Raw genomic sequence first — 19,248 nt, 5'->3', positions numbered from 1 at the left:
ATGAAAAATTGCTCACAAATCACCCTGCCTCTTTCTACTCCATCCAAGCAATGATAAAAAGTGGATTTTTTTCCACAAGGCACATTTGGGTTACCAAATGGGAATTGGAAGTTGATGGATTAATTGAGGAAACTTATGGACAGTCTTGAACTCTGGCCAATAACATAGCTGATGGATTTAAGAACATGAAACAGATGTGGAGTTGGAATCTTTCAAAGAGTGCACTGCCTGGCTTGGGCAGATTTTGGCCTTATTTGAAGTTACAATCTAGCAGAGTTAAAGTGAGAAAGTGTTAACTTATTGTGACTAAAGAAAGCATTCAAATATTTTATTTGTCAAGATATCCAAGTAGTTTCATAAACAGCAAATCATTTGGAATCTAAAAAGTATACCCTTATATGATGAACAGCATGAAGTGTTGTGTAAGCATACTATGTAGACGTTGAGGTACTCATAGATGTGAGATCCTAACATTGGTCCTTTGGACTTTTTGTAATATGATTAGACATTACTAGAGGCCCCCAGTGGTTTGGTTTTGGTTTTAATTTATTATTGTGTTGGTGTTGTTGTTGGTTTTGGAACAACCACCCTCAAGTGCTTTGGTTTGAATTTGGATTTTGGTTCACTTTAAAATCAATTTGAAAAATCTATACATTTTGAAAAAATATATATAAAAATCAATAAAATCATGTCATTTTTGTGATCCAAAACCTGAAATACGGGTTTAAAATCAGAATTCTGAAATGCAGATTTTATCTGGCACTTGGTTGAGATTGGATCTACTCGGGGGATCCAGAATGGGTTTTGATTTAGTTTGGATACATACAATTCGGGTGGATTTATATTGCTGGAGAACCTTTACATCTCTTGACATTAAGGTTATTTTAGTAATTGAACCAAGAATGGCCATTCTTCTGTCAGAAGCAAAAAAGAAAAGCATCCAACAAAAATAAAAATTAGGCATATACAAACCTAAAAGGTTCCTCTTCCTGCCAATTTCTAAGCTCCTAACTTCTCTCCTACATCTCTAAATGGATAACAAAGGAATTGAAAGAACTAACTTTAAAACCATTAACCAAAAGATCCCTGAAAAGATAATGCACTAATATAAAAAAATCAAGACCCTTATATAGAGAGTTCCAACTAAACATTTCAGTGTCCTGAGCCCAAGTGGCCCAGTAAGTAGGATAACTACCTGATGCACCTGGTTTGAAAGCTCAGCTGTTGCTTGGCCAGATCCCTGATTTTTAAAGCCCTGTTTGAAAGAGAGATACTTACTATTCACCGCATTTCAGACAGATTGTCTATCCTCAGGGTGTGTATACGCACACACACCCTGAGGAAGGACAATCTGTCTGAAATGCATTGGTGATAACAGTTTTGCCATAGGAACATCTACCTTCTACCCTTTACATCGGATCTCATGACATATTGATTCCGCTCATTCCGGGTGAGACGGACATATGGGATTGAGTTGTTGCATAGGTCTTTCCTGTGGAGGCTATTTTATTGCTGTAAATATGTTTTATTTCTTTGTTTTATTGTATGGAATTTTTTAAGAATAAAAATCCCCTTTTTATGAGGAATTGGAGGTGCTGAACTTTCTGGGTGAACAGGAGACCAGAACTGAAAGAAACCTTTATGGGAACATAGGGATATATTCCCAGGTCAGTACATTTCCACTTGCAGGTGTTTTGCTTTCTGTGGGAGGATGCTGTGAAGTTGAAAATATACCTTCATGCTGTACTGCCTGCGTCTAGCTTCTGCGGTACCCGCTGTGGTTGGGTGAGCTAGGAGGTGATGACCTCCTCATGCAGCAGCTAGCAGTCTCTTAAGCTGGACTGATGACCAGGACAGTTGGTGAGGTAACTGAAGCTGTATGAGCCATTTAGGTGAGCAGACCAGCTCAGCCAGCAGCAGGGCTTGATTTAGGGATGCCAGGCTCCTAGGATGAAAAACTGTGTGGGCTTTCCATGACAACCAGACCACAGATAATGATGGCATTAAGTTTAGGCACTATGGGGTGGGTTCGAAAAGTGGGGAGTGAAGATTAGGCTGTGGGGAGGGAGGGTTAGGGAATAAAAAGGGGAGGTTAGCGTTAGGCAATGAGGGGAGATTTTTGGGGTATATTATAAAGGTTCGGTTAGGCACAAATGGGGATGGATAGGCTTCAGGAAGGAATGGTCAGGATTGGGGGAGGGGGGCACAGGGAGAAGGTAGGTATACTTACTGGAGCCTTGCCAGGATTTCTCCATTGGGATGCTGCTGTCAGTCTTCAACAGCCGGCATCCCACAGGCCTGTTATCCCATGGTTTAAATACTATTTGTGGCAATCTAATTTGCTGAACCAAGATAAATTATGATATTACATATGTAATAATACCAACAGATTCCAAGGATGACAGATCTGTGGAGCAAGTAGAAAAGATTAACATGCTGTAATGAAGCAAGTAATCAGCCCATAAACTTCCAAGTTCAATTTTAAACAGATTTCATATGATAGCATAAAAGTCACTGCTTGGTAGTATCCTAATCAGACTATGTATTCATCTGTCCAGTACGCTTAAGAACATCTTGTTTATTAATGTGATCGTTATCACATGACAGACATAGAGAATGAGAGAATCTCACCTGTCTTAGTACAAACAAAGGATAAGCAACCGACACCTAGGTGTATGTTGCTTTTAAGAAGCGCAGTTCTGCTTAGTAATTATGACACAGTGAAATTTATTAAAAAAATGAGAAAATATTTATTTAAAATATAAAATAAGTATATTTCATTTATAGAATTGTGCACAATTTTAACATAGACAAACTAGACATACAACGAACAACATATAAGCACTGCAGTGATGCATAAGGTTTTTACTTTGAGGCTACAATAGCAATTCACAGTCAATGAGGCTATGAGGCATTTGATAGTTACCAGTCCTGCACTTGAATATGGACCCTTTTCATTGGGTCAAAACGCTTGTGGGATGAATAGCAAGGTTAGTCTCTCCAATTACCAGATGGTTTATCCGGATATGACTTTCCAAATAGGAGAATTACTCCTGCTTCCAGGCACCCAATTGCAGGTATTTGTAATCCACAACAGCGCTGGTACTTGTAAACAATGCAGGATCAGGTATTTAAGAGGCTCACTCTAAAAACGCGTTTCTCCGCCTGATAACACGCTCGGCGGCTTCCTCAGTCTGTCTTAGTACAAGGCAGAAAAAACAACACATTTTCCAGTTTCAGAACATTCCTGAATGCTGCTCTTTTAATGATATTACAAATTTTTTTGCAACTTTTTGATATAAATAAATATAAATATATAACATTTTCTTGCAAAGAAATTTGATAAACATTAGCAAAATGATTCTATAGCAAGAGCAAAATAGAGCTAAATATTGCCCAGTCACATTATCCCTTGCTCCGCAGTGATTTTAGAGTGATGCAGTCAATTTACTGAAAATACCGTCAAGTTAAAAATGTTGACATTCATTATGCCAACATGGTCAAACGGGTCGACATGGTCCAAATGCAGCCATTTAAAATGTAGACATGTCAAAAAGTCCACGAGTTTTTCATGATTTCTTTCTTTGATCTTTTCACGATCCAAATGGGCATACAGTTAGATTATAATAGTGTGCCAAGCACAGTGAGGGGACATGGTACACCTATGTGGTGCCCATGCTGACCAATAAATACAGGTTAAAAATAAATTAAGGTTAGACAAGCATTTATTGGATAAAAACATCCAGGGGTACAACCGACCCAAACATAATTTAGTCCTCTAATGGGTCCTGTAAAAAGGTTGGAATTGATGGACTTAAGTTTTCTTTCAACCTAAACTACTATGTTACTATGTTACCTGTAATGTGTTGGGAATTCATATGTACTTTCTGCAGTATGCTTCTTCAGAGATTCCAAATTTGTCCACAAACCCTTGGCGTACCCTTGCGTACATCCATAGGCACTTAACCCTATGCACACAACAGTAGACACACATCCCTAGGTACAAAAACCTAGGTGAACAACCCTAGTCATGTAACTAGGTATAAACCCTACACACGCAACCTTAGGCATACAACACTAGGCATACAACACTAGGCACGCAATCCTAGGCATGCAACCCTAGGCATACAACCCTATGCATACAACACTAGGCATACAACACTAGGCACGCAATCCTAGGCATACAACCCTATGCATACAACACTAGGCATACAACACTAGGCACGCAATCCTAGGCATGCAACCCTAGGCATACAACCCTATGCATACAACACTAGGCATACAACACTAGGCACGCAACCCTAGGCATACAACCCTAGGCATACAACACTAGGCATACAACACTAGGCACACAACACCAGGCACGCAATCCTAGGCATACAACCCTAGGCATACAACACTAGGCATACAACACTAGGCATACAACACTAGGCACGCAATCCTAGGCATACAACCCTAGGCATACAACACTAGGCATACAACACTAGGCACACAACACCAGGCACGCAATCCTAAGCATACAATCCTAGGCATACAACCCTAGGCATACAACACTAGGCATACAACACTAGGCACACAACACAAGACACGCAATCCTAGGCATACAACCTTAGGCATACAACACTAGGCATACAACACTAGGCACGCAATCCTAGGCATACAACCCTAGGCATACAACCCTAGGCATACAACACTAGGCATACAACCCTAGGCAAACAACACTAGGCATACAACCCTAGGCATACAACACTAGGCATACAACCCTAGGCATACAACACTAGGCACACAATCCTAGGCATACAACCCAAGGCATACAACCCTAGGCATACAATCCTAGGCAAACAACCAGTGGCGGGCTGGCCCGGGGGGCAGGGTGCCATATGCCCCCCGGGCCGGTAGATTTATGCAGCACCAGGGCCGCCCATGTGTGGCCGGGAAGGACCGATCGTCTGGCAGCCGGGGAGCATCTCTGCTTGGCTTCCGGCTGTCAGTATGAGCAGGGCCGGCCGACTATTACGCTGACACAAACAGGAGGGCGCAGGGAAGCCGCTGATACAAACAGCCTCACACTGGTATTTCAAATGCGCCGCCGTCGCCTTCTGCCTCTGCAAGCTTATTGGAATTTTCAGTGCGGCAGTCAATCAGGCAGCAGCGGCTCCTGATTGGCTCCCAGACTACAAGGCAGCGCTGATTCGCTTACAGTAGCCGCGCAGCAGCGCACTTGAATTACCAGTGTTGCTGTTTGTGTCAGCGGCTCCCCTGTGCCCTCGCTCCTGTCCTTGGCGGCTGCATGACCCAGCTACAGATCCACACACAGTTCTTTGGAGGTAAAGGGTTATAGTTACTGGGGCTCACATGCGGGCAGTGCTTTAACAGGGCAGACACAGGTGACACTGTGTACTGTCCTGTCCCCCACTGGAGACTCCTGGCTGCCCGGTCCTCCCTTCTCATTTCATGCTCCCTCTCTCTCCGCAGTGGCCACCCTGTCCCCCTCCTCTCTGCGGGCAGCAGACGCCCGTGTTCAATGGTATCAAAGTCTGAGTGTGTGTGCCACTGCTGTAGGGAGGGAGGTGCTTTGGTGGTGTGGTAACAAGCCTGTAAACCCCACTACAACAAGCGTATAATCCCCACTGGTATGAGCATGTTATTCCCCTAGCAACTACCATGTAATCTGCCCCTGGCTATGAGCATGTAATCCCCCCCTGGCAATGAGCATGTAAACCCCCCCCCCCTCTCATGGCAATGACCATGTAACACCCCCCCCCCCCCCAACCCACCATGGCAACAAGCATTTCATTTTTGGTGTGTAGCATAATGTGTAATGGTAATATGGTGTGTGGCGTATAGCTTTAGGTGCATTACCCTGTGTGGCGTATAGCAGTAGGGGCATTACGGTGTGTGGTGTATAATGTAAGGGGCATTATGGTGTGTTGCAAAATGGGCATTACAGTGTATGGCGTATAGTGTTAGGGGCATTACGTTGTATGGCATAATGTGTAGTGGGCATTACAGTGTGTGATAATGTGTCATTTGCATTATGGTGTGTATATTTCTGGTGCAGTGTGTCCAACTGAAGCAACCTGGCCTAAATTTTTGGTGCACTGAGGTGTATAAGAGGCACTACTACTATGGCCATTATACACCCTTTTTTTCAGCTAACAAGTTAGCAAGCACTCTCTCTTTGCAAATTATAGGAGGGCACAAATTTATAGTTTGCAGGGTTGCGCCAAACACCGTAACACTAGCCCTTAACAGAAGGATATGTTCGCTAGAAGAAAATCTGGGGCCACTTGCTAGTGTTTGCCCCCCAGGCTAAAAGTAGCCAGCCAGCCCCTGCAAACAACACTAAGCATACAACCCTAGGCATATAACACTAGGCATACAACCCTAGGCATACAAAACTAGGCATGCCATCCTAGGCATAAAACCCAGGGCATGAAACCCTAGGCATGCAACAATAGGCACATAAACCAGGCATACAACCCTAGACATATAATTTTATTTATTTATTAACAGTTTCTTTTATAGCGCACACATATTCCGCAGAGCTGTACAGATAATATTTGAACATTCACATCAGTCCCTGCCCCAGTGGAGCTTACAGTCTATATTCCCTACCACATGTACATGCACACACATAGACATTTTAGGGTTAATTTTGTTAGAAGCCAAATAACCTACCAGTATATTTTTGGATTGTGGAAGGAAACTGGAGTACCCGGAGGAAACCCACGCAAGTACGGGGAGAATATAAAAACTCCACACAGTTAGGGCCATAGCGGGGATCAAACCCATGACCTCAGTGCTGTGAGGCAGTAATACTAACCATTACACCGTCCGTATTGTCCAACACAACTCTAGGCATACAGCACTAGGCACGACACCCTAGACATAAAATACTAGTTGCACCAACTTGAGGCGCACAACCCTACTAGGCACTTAGGTCATTTTACATCTCCAAAGACAGGAAAGCAGACACAGAGAATTACAATGCAATATATTAACCCATAGATATGTACATATATTATCCTTTTTTTTTAAATGGTTAAAATTTGAGCTAGATTTGTTTTAGGTCTTCATTGGTAATATAATAAATGATACTCCTTTCTTCCTGTGGTAATTACAGTCCGCACAGGCAGAGGCGTAGCTATCATGCAGCAGCCCCCGCGGCTGCTTGGGGGAGCAAGCGCCAGCGGGCGCCAGCGCACTGACATCTGGCTGTCACTGTGGCTGAGCTGAGCCGCGCTGGGCTGGCAAACGTCTCCTCCTCTCAGGCTGATCTCGTGGCAATTACAACCTGAGAGGAGAGAATCACAATGCAGCCAATCTGCAGCGCTGCGCTCCCTTCCCACTGCGCTGATTGACAGATCAGCTCCTCAGTCCTGGCTTGCACACTGAAAGCCAGCTCCGTCCCAGCTCCGTCCCAGCACGGCAGGCAGAAGCTCCGCCTCCCAGCTCAAGAGGAGGCAGCTGCTTGCAGAGCACAAGGGATTCTTTGGGGACATGTGTGTTCAGGGCCACCATTCTCCAAATTGCCATCCTTGATTAAAAAAAGAGCAAAGAATAGATGGAGTTGACAGTGTCCCAGCTGGGGGTGGGGCTTCCCAGCACGGAGTAGTGAGTACAGCCTGCACTCTGACATGGCAGTTAGGAGCTGCCAGTGCCACAAATCTGTAAGGTACTATGTACTGTATGTGTCTGTACATGTCTGTGTTTTGGCATAACTACTGTATGTATTGTATGTGTCTGTGCATGTTTGTTTTGGCATACCTATGTATTGTATGTGTCTGTGCATGTATGTCAGCATATTAACTATGTATTGTATGTGTCTGTGCATGTTTGTTTTGGCATACCTATGTATTGTATGTGTCTGTGCATGTATGTCAGCATATTAACTATGTATTGTATGGGTCTGTGCATGTTTTGTGTCGGCATAACTTTGTACTGTATGTGTCTCTGCATGTATGTGTCGGCATAACTATGTACTGTGTGTCTATGCATGCATGTCGGTGGTTAACTATGTACTTACTGTATGTGTCTGCATGTATTTGTCGGCATAACTATGTACTTTGTGTGTCTATGTGCATATACAGTATATGTCAGCATTATGTGTCTACATACATGTGTTAGTGTAAATATGTACTGTATGTGTCTGTGCATAGGGATGTGGTTAACATTCCTTCAGACCAAAGTATACAGGGTGGTTTAGCATTAGGCCTGGGGGTGTTTGTGTTTAGGTTTAATCACTAGCTTGGGTTTAGGGTTAGGCTGCGTGGGGGCAGGGAATTTGTCGTTATGCCATGGGGAGGGAAGATTTGTGTTAGGCACATAAAAGCGTGGATTAGGATTAGGCTGCAAGAAGAAAGAGTTAGGGGAGCAGGCGGGAGGTAAGTATACTTACCGGACCCCTGTTGATATTCTGATGACCGCTGGTCAGTATCTCGTCCGTATTAGTATCCACATTCTTGTGCATATATGTGTCTGTGTGACTTTATATACCAGAAGTGTCTATGTACCTGTATATAAGTGTCTATGTACTGTTTAGGTAACTGTATAACCCTCCTAGCAACTGGAATGAAGTTACGCCACCACTGGCTACCTCTGCAAAATGATTAAGGCAGGCTGCTCTTCAATGTATATCTATATGGGATGCATTTGAACCACCGGCGGTCAGGATGCCGGCAGTCAGAATACCGACGTCAGCATCCCAAAGTAGGGAATCCTGACAGGTATCAGGTGAGTATACTTACCCTTCCCCTGCATCCCCCCCAACCCTCTCTCTTTCTGCAGCCTACCCCCCCACTAGGGCTGGATTAAGGGTGATAAAATCCTCTAGCTAGGGCCCCCCTGTGGTCAGCATGTTTTTTTTTTTTTAAATATATAGGTTTATGGCTCAACTGTGTGTGTATTATGTGTCAGCATTGTGTATGTATACTCTTTATGTGTGTGTGTTGGCAGTGTGTAGCATATATATATATATATATATATATATATATATATATAGTATATGTGTGTCCGCAATGTGTATGTAAAATGTGTGTTTGTGTCACTAGTGCGTATGTATACTATAGTGTCAGTAGTGTGTATGTATACTATGGTGTCAGTAGTGTATGTATGTATACTATATGTGTGTTGGCAGTGTGTATGTATACTATGTGTGTTTGTGTCAGCTGTGTATGGCTCTCGGCAACATGCGGTGATGTGATATGTGAGTGTCTGTGTATACAAAAACCTCCTCATGAAAATCCTGGGTTTATACCTGAGCTGGCGTCTGTAGAGTCTGTGTATGGCTGAGCATGTGCAATATGTATTGAATGTGAAAGTTTCCTCCGTCCATCAGGAACCAAACCATCGCAGACTCTTGCCGTATCGAGCGACGTCACCCGGCAGACGGAGCAAAGACGAGCGGCAATTACACGCCGCATCACGCTGAACTCTGCACCCTGCATCCAGCTTGGATAGTATTAGGGCAAGCACAGGTACCACGGATATTTCACATTCTCTCAAAGGAGCTGTATAACATCTTGCTAACAATTTTTCTTTTTCAGGTGTTTTTTCATTCTTTTAATCTTTCCCTTCCTTTATTCTTTATCTTTCTCTCTTATATCACAATAGCGCTCATCTTTTTTTCCCTAAATTGCCTTAACTTTATTGAGCAGCTGTGAAGTTTTTAGTTTTTAGCGCAGTACACCCCTCATTTTAATATGTATGCAATGTTATATATATATATATATATATATATATATATATATATATATATATATATAGTGGTCGAAGTGGAAATTTTGAAGTGGGGGTATGGAAAAGTAAAGAGTGAATATAGTGCGCACCTTCGGACACCCCCCTGTCCATCAACGTCCCCTGCCAGACTGCCCCGTTGTACAGGGGTATTACAAAAGCACAATATGTGCTGCTGAGTGATCAGAGAGCATCCTGAGGGGGAAAAATAACTTTTTTTTTTAATCTTCAGATTAAAGTGGGGGTATGCCATACCCCCGTATACCGCCCCACTTCGACCACTGTATATATATATAAAAAGGGGGGGGCGCCAAAAACTATTTTGGCAGGGGGGAGCAAAATTTATAGTTACGCCACTGCGCACAGGGAAGAATGACTAATGAAACGTTTAGCAACTGTCCTTATGTATGAGAAACAAACATTTAGCGCTCAGAATTTGCCTATGAACAATCCTTCTTGTGGGGCCAGAAGAATTGATGAGCAGCGTTGTGTTAAACTTGTAAATTATATCCTCTGTGAATTCTACTTAAATCTTCCTATTGCACGGATTAGTTCCCACGTGTTACGTCTTATGAAAACGGCCTAAAATGTTGCACAAGCCTTCTGGGAAACTAGAGCCATTTCATCAAGTTAGTGCTGTGAGTCAGCCATTAACCATTTACAAGGCTCTACCAAAGGGTCTGTCATCTATACGAGTTATACTTAAAGGTATTTCCTAGCAGCTCAATGAATTTTAAATACGTGGAAGGCTTTGGCTCAGTGACAATGCTTAGCTCATAGAAAAGCCAATTTTCCTATTGCAAAACTAGAACAATTCAAGACAAAGTGCAGTAAGTCACCAGAGTGTTATAGAAATCTTTAAAGATTAAGGAAGGGCGTGGGAGATCAAAATTATGGGGAGGGTGTTAAATATTAAAGGCAGAGGGAAGTAAAGTGGGGTAAGGGTTGGAATTAGGGGGAAATTATACGAAAGATAAACCTGATCATTAGTTTTCTGTCTCAACTCCAGAATAGCGGATGTTCATCTTGTCTCCGGAGTATAAGGATATGAAACACAAAGCCAATAATCTATTATATGCTTGTTCCACTTGTTGGATGTGCACAGTGGCATATTGGTTCCTTGCAGCTTGAAATCAAGAGGTCAAGTCTGAACTGTGTCCATATCCGTGTGTCTGTGTGAAGTTTGTATGTTGTGTGGTTTAACCTCCCCTCCCTACCGCTCCAGTTTGTATGGATTTCTTTGTGGTGTTCCCATTTTCTTTCTCCCAATCTCCCAAAAATATGTTGCTAGGTAAATTGACTAAATTCCCTTGAGGTGTGTACATACAGTACGATGTGGTGGCCCGCGATATGGATTCGACCAGGCAGGGAGGGACAGCGCGGGAGTGGGGGGAGATGGTGCCTTTCAATTGAAGCCTGCACGGTCTGTTTCTGATTTTGATTCTACTGCTGCGTGGCTGTGCGTCAGGGTCGAATCTAGATTGAATGCAGCTAACACTGTGCAATTCTGACAAACTTTCTATTCGATTTTGACTATATAGTCAAAATGGAACAGAAAGTTAGTCAGAATCGTACCATGTGCACACAGAAAGACTACAGTGTGTGTGTGTGTGTGTGTTGCGTTCTATCATTTTATCTCTTTATACACTGTACTTAATAAACACTGATTGGTTGCATTGGGAGACTTCTCCACTTGTTCATTTTTTCTACTCTTTAGAAGGTTTCATCCATTTTTGCCTCTTACGTTGCAATAGGCTGACATCACATGGTCTACATTCATACAGCTCACTTTGCTCACAACACTTCAGGTGAGGTGCCTCATTTTACTACCTCTGCCCTTGGCCCAGGTTCCTATTTCCACATGGATGGTACAAATAACTTGTTTTACCCATATGTGTCAACCAGTGGCTTGTCGATTTTTTAAACCTGTTGACCCTTTTGTACCTGTTGACCTTCACATGTTGATCACATGGTGTCGATCTATGGACTGTTGATCAGTTGAGTGTTGACTGTTGATCTATCATCATGAACTCGAAGATAATAGACTCCTTAGACACTAACCAGGAAATGGGAATGTGGGAGCGATATGTAGAGGACACCATTATCCCACATTGGCCTAATTTACATAACAAGACATTTCTAGTTACAGTCTGAGACACAGGGGCATATTTATAATGGATGCAGTGTGCGCAGTGTCCCAGGGGGGCCAACATTTTAAAACTTCCCCTACAGAGTCCACCAGTGGCAACAGCAGCGCTGCAGAAATTGCTGGTAAAATCGTTTGCTGTAGTGTCTGACCGCTCTAGTTCTCAGACCCTACTGCGCTGCGCTAACTCCCAGCAAAAAGAAGGGGACCCAGCGGGAGGAGACTGCACAAGCCCCTTCTGCTCTCTTAAAACACCCACGCTGACACCTTTCTGGCACTCAGTCCTGGCCTTCCTCTCTGGCCTCTCCTTCTCTGCTCCACTTGCTGGTGAGATGTTTTAGCAGATTAAAGAGTTAACAATAAAGACCAATGTATTCGACATGGCTGAAACTGTACCACATGCTATCCTTTACATGTGCTAACTGATGAAAATGCATGAGAATGCTAGGTTATGTTAATGCATCTACATCATTATTCAACATGATATGAAATCTCTTATTTTTCACAGATAAACTGCTTGATCAAACATTGGTAACATAAGACACTCTGCAATTGTTACAGTGTTTTTGGAACAAAAGAGATCATTTAGTTAGATCAATTTACTTCCCAATTATGGTCATAGTAAATTGCAGCGCGTCTGAATTCTCTTGCCGTTCCTGATTGTCCTCATGCGGATGATCAAAACCCTTTCTGGGGATGGCTGTGCTGCTTTCTGTCCTCGGCGGTAAATGACTTTAATGTGATCCTCTGCAGTAGAACAGTTTCAAAGTAAAGGCACAAAAAGGAGTTTATCATTTCCACCCAAGGCACTTAGGGTTACTGTATCCTGAAAAGGCCTGGATGATAATACCAGGAGCTATAGGACAGACTTATAAATAGAATAACATGTGAAGGTGTACTGCATGAATGATATCAGAAAAGCAATAGAAGTAGTGATTTATAGATAATTACACAGTGAGTCCAGTCCAGAGCCTGTGTATCTACTCTAGCCAGAAATATCACTAGCTATATTCCAAGACTAACCCCATAAATTAATTCTGTTAGTTAATAAATCTAGGTTTTGATATATTTTCCTTTCATACCTCAAGTATTAGAACCTGGACTTAGTGGATTTACTTGCATTTACTATTGTGCTTGGTTTTCTGTTTCAGATAACAATACAGACTGACATTGGTCTCAAGTATAAACTTAATTGATTGCAGTTTATTCTTTAACTGATTCAAAACGATTGTACATAATATCAACATCATTAATAGGTGGACACATAACTTATTGGACGTTTATGTAAGGTGCAACTAATGGCTTTAGGGTACAGTGAGGGGGTCAGGAAATGTTCTGTTTGGTTCCTTAGACTAATTGTTGTTTATTGCTAATACAGGAGCATTAAACATCATATATGTCACTAAGACTAAGTCATTTCCCTATTGGAAGTCATGTGGGTGGTGCCTGGCAACTTTTCAGGCAGCTGTAATACATCTATGTATTTTACTAATACGGGACATTTAATTCTAACTGTATGTATACTGTGAAAAGTTATACTGTAGCTTTACTGATGTTAGACCTTGATTTATGATAAGGCTTCCAAACCATGGTATATTTATAATAGGTACAGTTTGCGCGGTGTGGGCTCAGGGGGGCCCACACCGCGCAAGCTGCATCCATTTTTCTAATACTTACCTTATGGCGTCCAGCGACAGTGACAGAAGCGCTCTGATAATTGCCAGAAAAATGGCATTGCGGCCAATCTCCAATTTGTGGAGTCTGAGTCTAGTGCTCAGACTCCACAATGCCGCGGTGCTGCCGGTAGCTGCAGCAAAATAAAAATAGCCGGTAAATACCAAGGCACCATTTTTATGGAGACATGTGCATGCGCAGTATGGTCTGTTGTGCTCAATCAATACTGCTTCCGGTGCTGCTCCTGGAAGAGAGGAGGGGGCCCGGCTGGAGGAGGCTGCACACGGGCCTCCTCCTCTCTTAAAACACCTGTGCTTCCAAAGCCTGTACATAAGGATAGCTGCTGGACAGGAGCTGCTTATCGATGGCATCCATGCCCAACTTTACAGGTTATGGCATAAAGGGTCAACAGTGTCTAGGTCGACAGTCATTAAGTCAGCACCAAAAGGTCAGTGTGAAAAGGTTGACACATAAAAAGGTCCACTCTCATGGCTCATGGCTCTCGCCACACTTTACTGTTTCCAGTGTTAGTCCATGTGGATGGTAAAGAATGAAAAAGGGGGGAAAAAAATAAAAATTTCATGTCAACCTTTCCATGTGTTGACAACTGCCATGTCGACATTTTGCTTCTGTTGACAGTATGATGTATACCTATTGACTGTCAACTTAGATACAGTTGACCTATTGACTGAATACCAATTTTGCTATAGTTCCATCCCCCAGCTGGCATGGACACTATTATCACATGGGATTTTTTTATTTCTGGACCTTTAGCTCAGTAAGTCTAGTTTTCTGTGCTCCCAGAGAAGTGCATTAAACATTGCCAAGCTGCTGCCTCATCTATTGGTGATTGCTGTATGTCACCTTACATAGCATGAGTGCTGCCTTAATGTGCCTGATTTTTTTCATATTTGTCATTCATATCCAACTATTGCGCAGTATTCCATTTCTACTCTTGTCGTCCATTACCGTTGGTGCGAAGCAAGTCTTTCTGGTTGCCATCCAGTCCCACTGCTGCAAAGTGACTTGTTCCATTTCCCATCCATATTCGATGTTCAAAGAAAGCAAGTTTATTCCATTTGCCAGAAAGGGAGTACACTGTGTATCACTTTTGTTTTGGTCATGCCACGCGGTGCAAAAAGATTTTTTCCCTAATTGTAATCCATATAATTTTTCTTTTATATAAAAATATATTTATCATCCATGGTGTGATATGAGTCTGTCAATTTGCTGACAAAATTAATGGATTCCGTAGGTACTGGAAGATTTTTTTTTTTTACAAGAAAGCCTACGGCTGTCTGTAGTCCATGTGAATTACAAACTTTTACAGTTCTTTATATTTATAAATGGTTACACTCTTGTAAGCTGTAGCACTATGCAGGTGCCGATATTGGCACTGTACAGGGGTACTGTACTGTAGTACTGTTGTTTTCATTCCTTTGTACAGGGCTTACACCCTGGACCACAGGAAGCATAGAGACACAAGAACATCTAATTTTTTTATGTACAAGTATATATAGTAATATGGTTGTCACACTGGTTAAGCTGGGTGACATTAATCATACCCTCCAACATCTGAAGGCAGAAATCGGTACACATTCGGGAAGGGGGTGTGGCCATGTGTGAAGTAGACGTGGCCACAGTTAAAGTGGGCATGGTCACACCCCCTTTCCGTATGTGTACTGTGCATTTTTTTTCAATCCATGCTGCTTGCCTAGCTTCCCCATCCCTCTATCCCCTGCTCAGCATGACTTTATCCTCTCACCATGCCGCCCTAACCCCGGGGAGGACTCACCTGCCTATTTCCCGGTCCTCGGACGAACCTGCGCTCCACTCCCCAGCACTCAGACCCAGACACTGCACAGCAGGTGGCAGGCGGCCATCACATCCCACCAGCAGGCCGCGAGAATGCCTAGGTACCAGAAGAAGCTGGCGCAGGGCACAGGGATTTTCGGCCAGCCGAGCTGCAGCCATGTCCCTTAACCGGCTGCACAGAGAGCTACACCCGGAAGAGCGGGCACACAGTCACCGTGTGCGAGAGGCTCCTGTCACCCAGTCTCCGTGCCCACACAGCCTACGATTCGCCACCTCATTGGCTGCAGCTTGCGTCACTCTTCCCAGCACAGCCTCCTCAGCATCTCATTGGTGAAGGCGATCGCATCTTCATTGGCTTACTGTAGCATCAATCACGTAGCTCCGCTTGAAACTTGCTGCACATTCACTCTGATTGGATGACCATTTCCAAAACTACAACTCCCAGAGTTGGAGGCGCTGGCTACAAAAAAAACCCGGTACATTCGGTACAGTTAGATTTAGCCGGTACAGACCATTAAAAAACGGTACTGTACCGGCTAAATCGGTAAAGTTAGAGGGTATGCTTTAGTGCGGCATACCCTTACATTCTATGAACATTTAGCACATTTTTTCTTTTGCTCACTAACACTATTTCTTTACTATTTTAATTACATTTCATTTTTTTATTTACCCCCTTTATATATAGCTTCGGCTTCCAATCCCTAGTATTTATTAACACTATAGTATCTCACTGGCGTGCCACACTGGGCTTTCTAGCTTATGATAGTTTTTGGGGTGCTGTACCCTGCACCTAGATACAGATGGAGCCTGGCTCATTCTCGGCCGGCGCTCACCAGATCCCTTTCACTGGTGAGCGCCGGTGATAGAGACTGGAATGCGCGTGCTTCTCACACGGAACGACTGGAACGCGCGTCCCAGTATCACGGCTGCTGGGCAGCGCCTCCCTGCCCGTCTCCGCTTCAGGGAGACGCTGCCCAGTTTGGTGGGGGGGGGGGGGTGTTGGGGGGGTGAGGGGGAACGTTGGCGACAGCGGGGGAAGCAGCGGGGACCCCTACCAAGCTCCTTTGACATGGTGTGCGTGAGCATCTCGTGCACGCGCCCCTGGCGGTAGCCGGTCGCTGGCGGGGGGATGGCGGTAGAATCGCCATCCCCTGCAAGGATAAGCCCAGCTAAATCTGTATAGCGCTAGGGACCCCCAATATACAGAGAAGCCTTGACGATGGCTTGGCATATCATACACCTGCGCAGGTATATGTAACCGGGTTGGGATCATTTGGTCTACTGCATTATGGTAGAAAGTCATTAGGTCGAATCCATTAGGTCGACATGCTAAAAGGTCGACATGACTCTAGGTCGACATGGGAAAAGGTCGACATGATTCTAGGTCGAAAGGTCATTAGTTCGACAGGTCATTAGTTCGACAAGGTCATTAGTTCGACATTGTCTATGTCGACATTCACAAGGTCGACATGGGGTTTTTCACTGTTTTTTTTACCTGAATGTCAACACAGTCGACATGGACACAGTTTAAAGTGCACTGCTGCGCTCGCTATGCGTCGGGCACGGTGCCTCGCTACGCTCGGCACACTATTTTATTCTCCCACCACGCCCTAGTGGATGGTAGGGCATGAAATACCGCCTGTCGGCACATGTTGGCTCAAAAAACAGTGAAAAACTCCATGTCGACCTTGTGAATGTCGACATAGACAATGTCGAACTAATGGTTACATGGGAACCCTGAAGGAAAGCATGTGGCGCTGCCACATTAAGGCCTGTCAGAAAAAGGTGAACCTCAGAGCGGCGCACTGGATCCCGGGGTGCCGGTTACCCTTCCTCACCCTTGTCCGCTTTATCTACTCCTGGGCGGAGTAGATGACAAGTGTGGCGTATTGTGAGCAGAGGCGGATTTAGGGGTGAGGGCGCCCATAGGCACAAAAATAATGTCCGCCCCCCTGCCTAATTGTAATATTTTTTATTGATTAGTTATAAGCCCTCATTTGATGATTTGCTAAGTAGGAAAACTTACAGTGGCAGTATATGCATGCCCTATCTATTAACACTCTATTCAAGATGGAACCTGGTGCAGTACAGTGGAAACATTTTGCAGTTACTGGTACATTTCAGGCTGACAGTACTCACAGGCATCCAAGTGCCGCCCCCAAACATGTGCCGCCCCTAGGCACGTGCCTCAAGTGCCTAATGGGAAATTCGGCACTGATTGTGAGCGGGAGCTGCACATGTCGAATAAAACCGCAGTGCAGTACAATGGCTTGATGCGGGAGGCATGCACTATGGACTTGATTTCCCAGCCCCATAGGCAAATTGGCGGTCCCGGCATGGTGGCGGAAGTTGACGAAAGTCTCTTCGTCAAGTGCAAAAATCATGTGGGAAGGATGCTGCCTCAGCAGTGGATTTTTGGAGGAATCTGCAAGGAGACTGGTGCCTGCTTTGTCACTGCAGTGGAGAAGAGAGATGCCAGTACGTTGATGGCCACCATCAACAAATGTGTAGCTCCTGGATCGGATATGAGCACGCGCGTGTCAACCATCGATATAACTTTGTTGACCCGGAGTCAGGGGTTCACATGCAGAATATAGAGTGGCTGTGGGGGGTGTGTAAATGGAGAAACAAGCGCCAAAGAGGCAGCTCCTGCAAACGTTTGGATTCATACCTGGAGGAATTTATGTGGAGAAAGACTCTGGGTGCTAGTAATCAATTTTATTCTACATGCTCTGACGCTGCTGCAGAAGGCAAATTCAGTGTCTTTATAGTGACTCTATTCTTGTTCTTTTTATTCTTAATTAATTGTTGTTTCACTTGATGTCTCTTTATAAATGTTATTAATTAGTGTGTTATATGTATTCTTCATTATTAAGTAAATTTAAAGTTAATCATTAACACATGTTGTCATTACTGTCAGATGTATGATATGGCCGTTGTAAATGTGCTCCTAAAACACCCCCACTATCCACTCTACCCCGAAGCGTGGCGAGCGCGGTGAGCCCAGCAAGGGGAGGCAGAACACGTCCTCCCGACCTTTTCATACCGCCACTATCCACGTCGGCGTGGAGTTGATTTTATATAATGGGGTGAGTGCAGCGAGCCACTTAGCCCGAAGCGTGGCGAGCGTAGCGAGCCCCGTTAGGGCCCACGGAATACATGTAAAGTAAGCCACGTCCTCTCGTGGGGCTCGCTACGCTCGCCACACTTCGGGCTCGGATGCTCGCTGCGCTCGCCACACTATATAAAATCAATGCCGACGTGGATAGCGGGGGTATGAAAAGGTCGGGAGGACGCGTTCTGCCACCGCTCGCCACAGTTCGGGTTGACGTGGATAGTGGGGGGGGGGGGTGCCTAAAAATCTTATTGCATGTCATTGCAGTGTAGATAACTTAATGGCATCGCACCCTATAAAATGGCATGCGATCACATGCGATTTTGCGTGAGGTGCGATGGCATGCGATGTGATAAGCCTGGGGTGAGAGAGTAGTGAATAAATTACTTAGGAAGATCGCATCGCACGCCTCGCACGGCACTAAAACGGGACATGAGATGCAATGCAATTTCCCTATGCAGAATAGCCCACTAAGCAAATTGCTTAGTGGGAGCCCTGGTACTACACAAGTACCATGTTTTGAATTGTTTGACTTTTTAAATTGAATGTAGCATGAAATAGGGTTGCTGTATAAATTATTGCTCATTATCAGTTTGTGATCCCTGAGTGAATTGTGTCCTCAATGAAAAAACATGCATTGTTGTGCAGGGGATTCTGTAGACGCTTTACTGCACGGCTACCCAACTCCAGTCCTCGAGAGGTACCAACAGTCCATGTTTTCCAGACCACCTAACAGGTGCACAGGTGCACTCTTTACTCA

The sequence above is a fragment of the Crinia signifera genome, chromosome 5 (assembly GCF_055691185.1).
Source record: "Crinia signifera chromosome 5, ASM5569118v1, whole genome shotgun sequence".
Lineage (NCBI taxonomy): Eukaryota > Metazoa > Chordata > Amphibia > Anura > Myobatrachidae > Crinia > Crinia signifera.
This window is presented reverse-complemented; position numbering follows the sequence as displayed.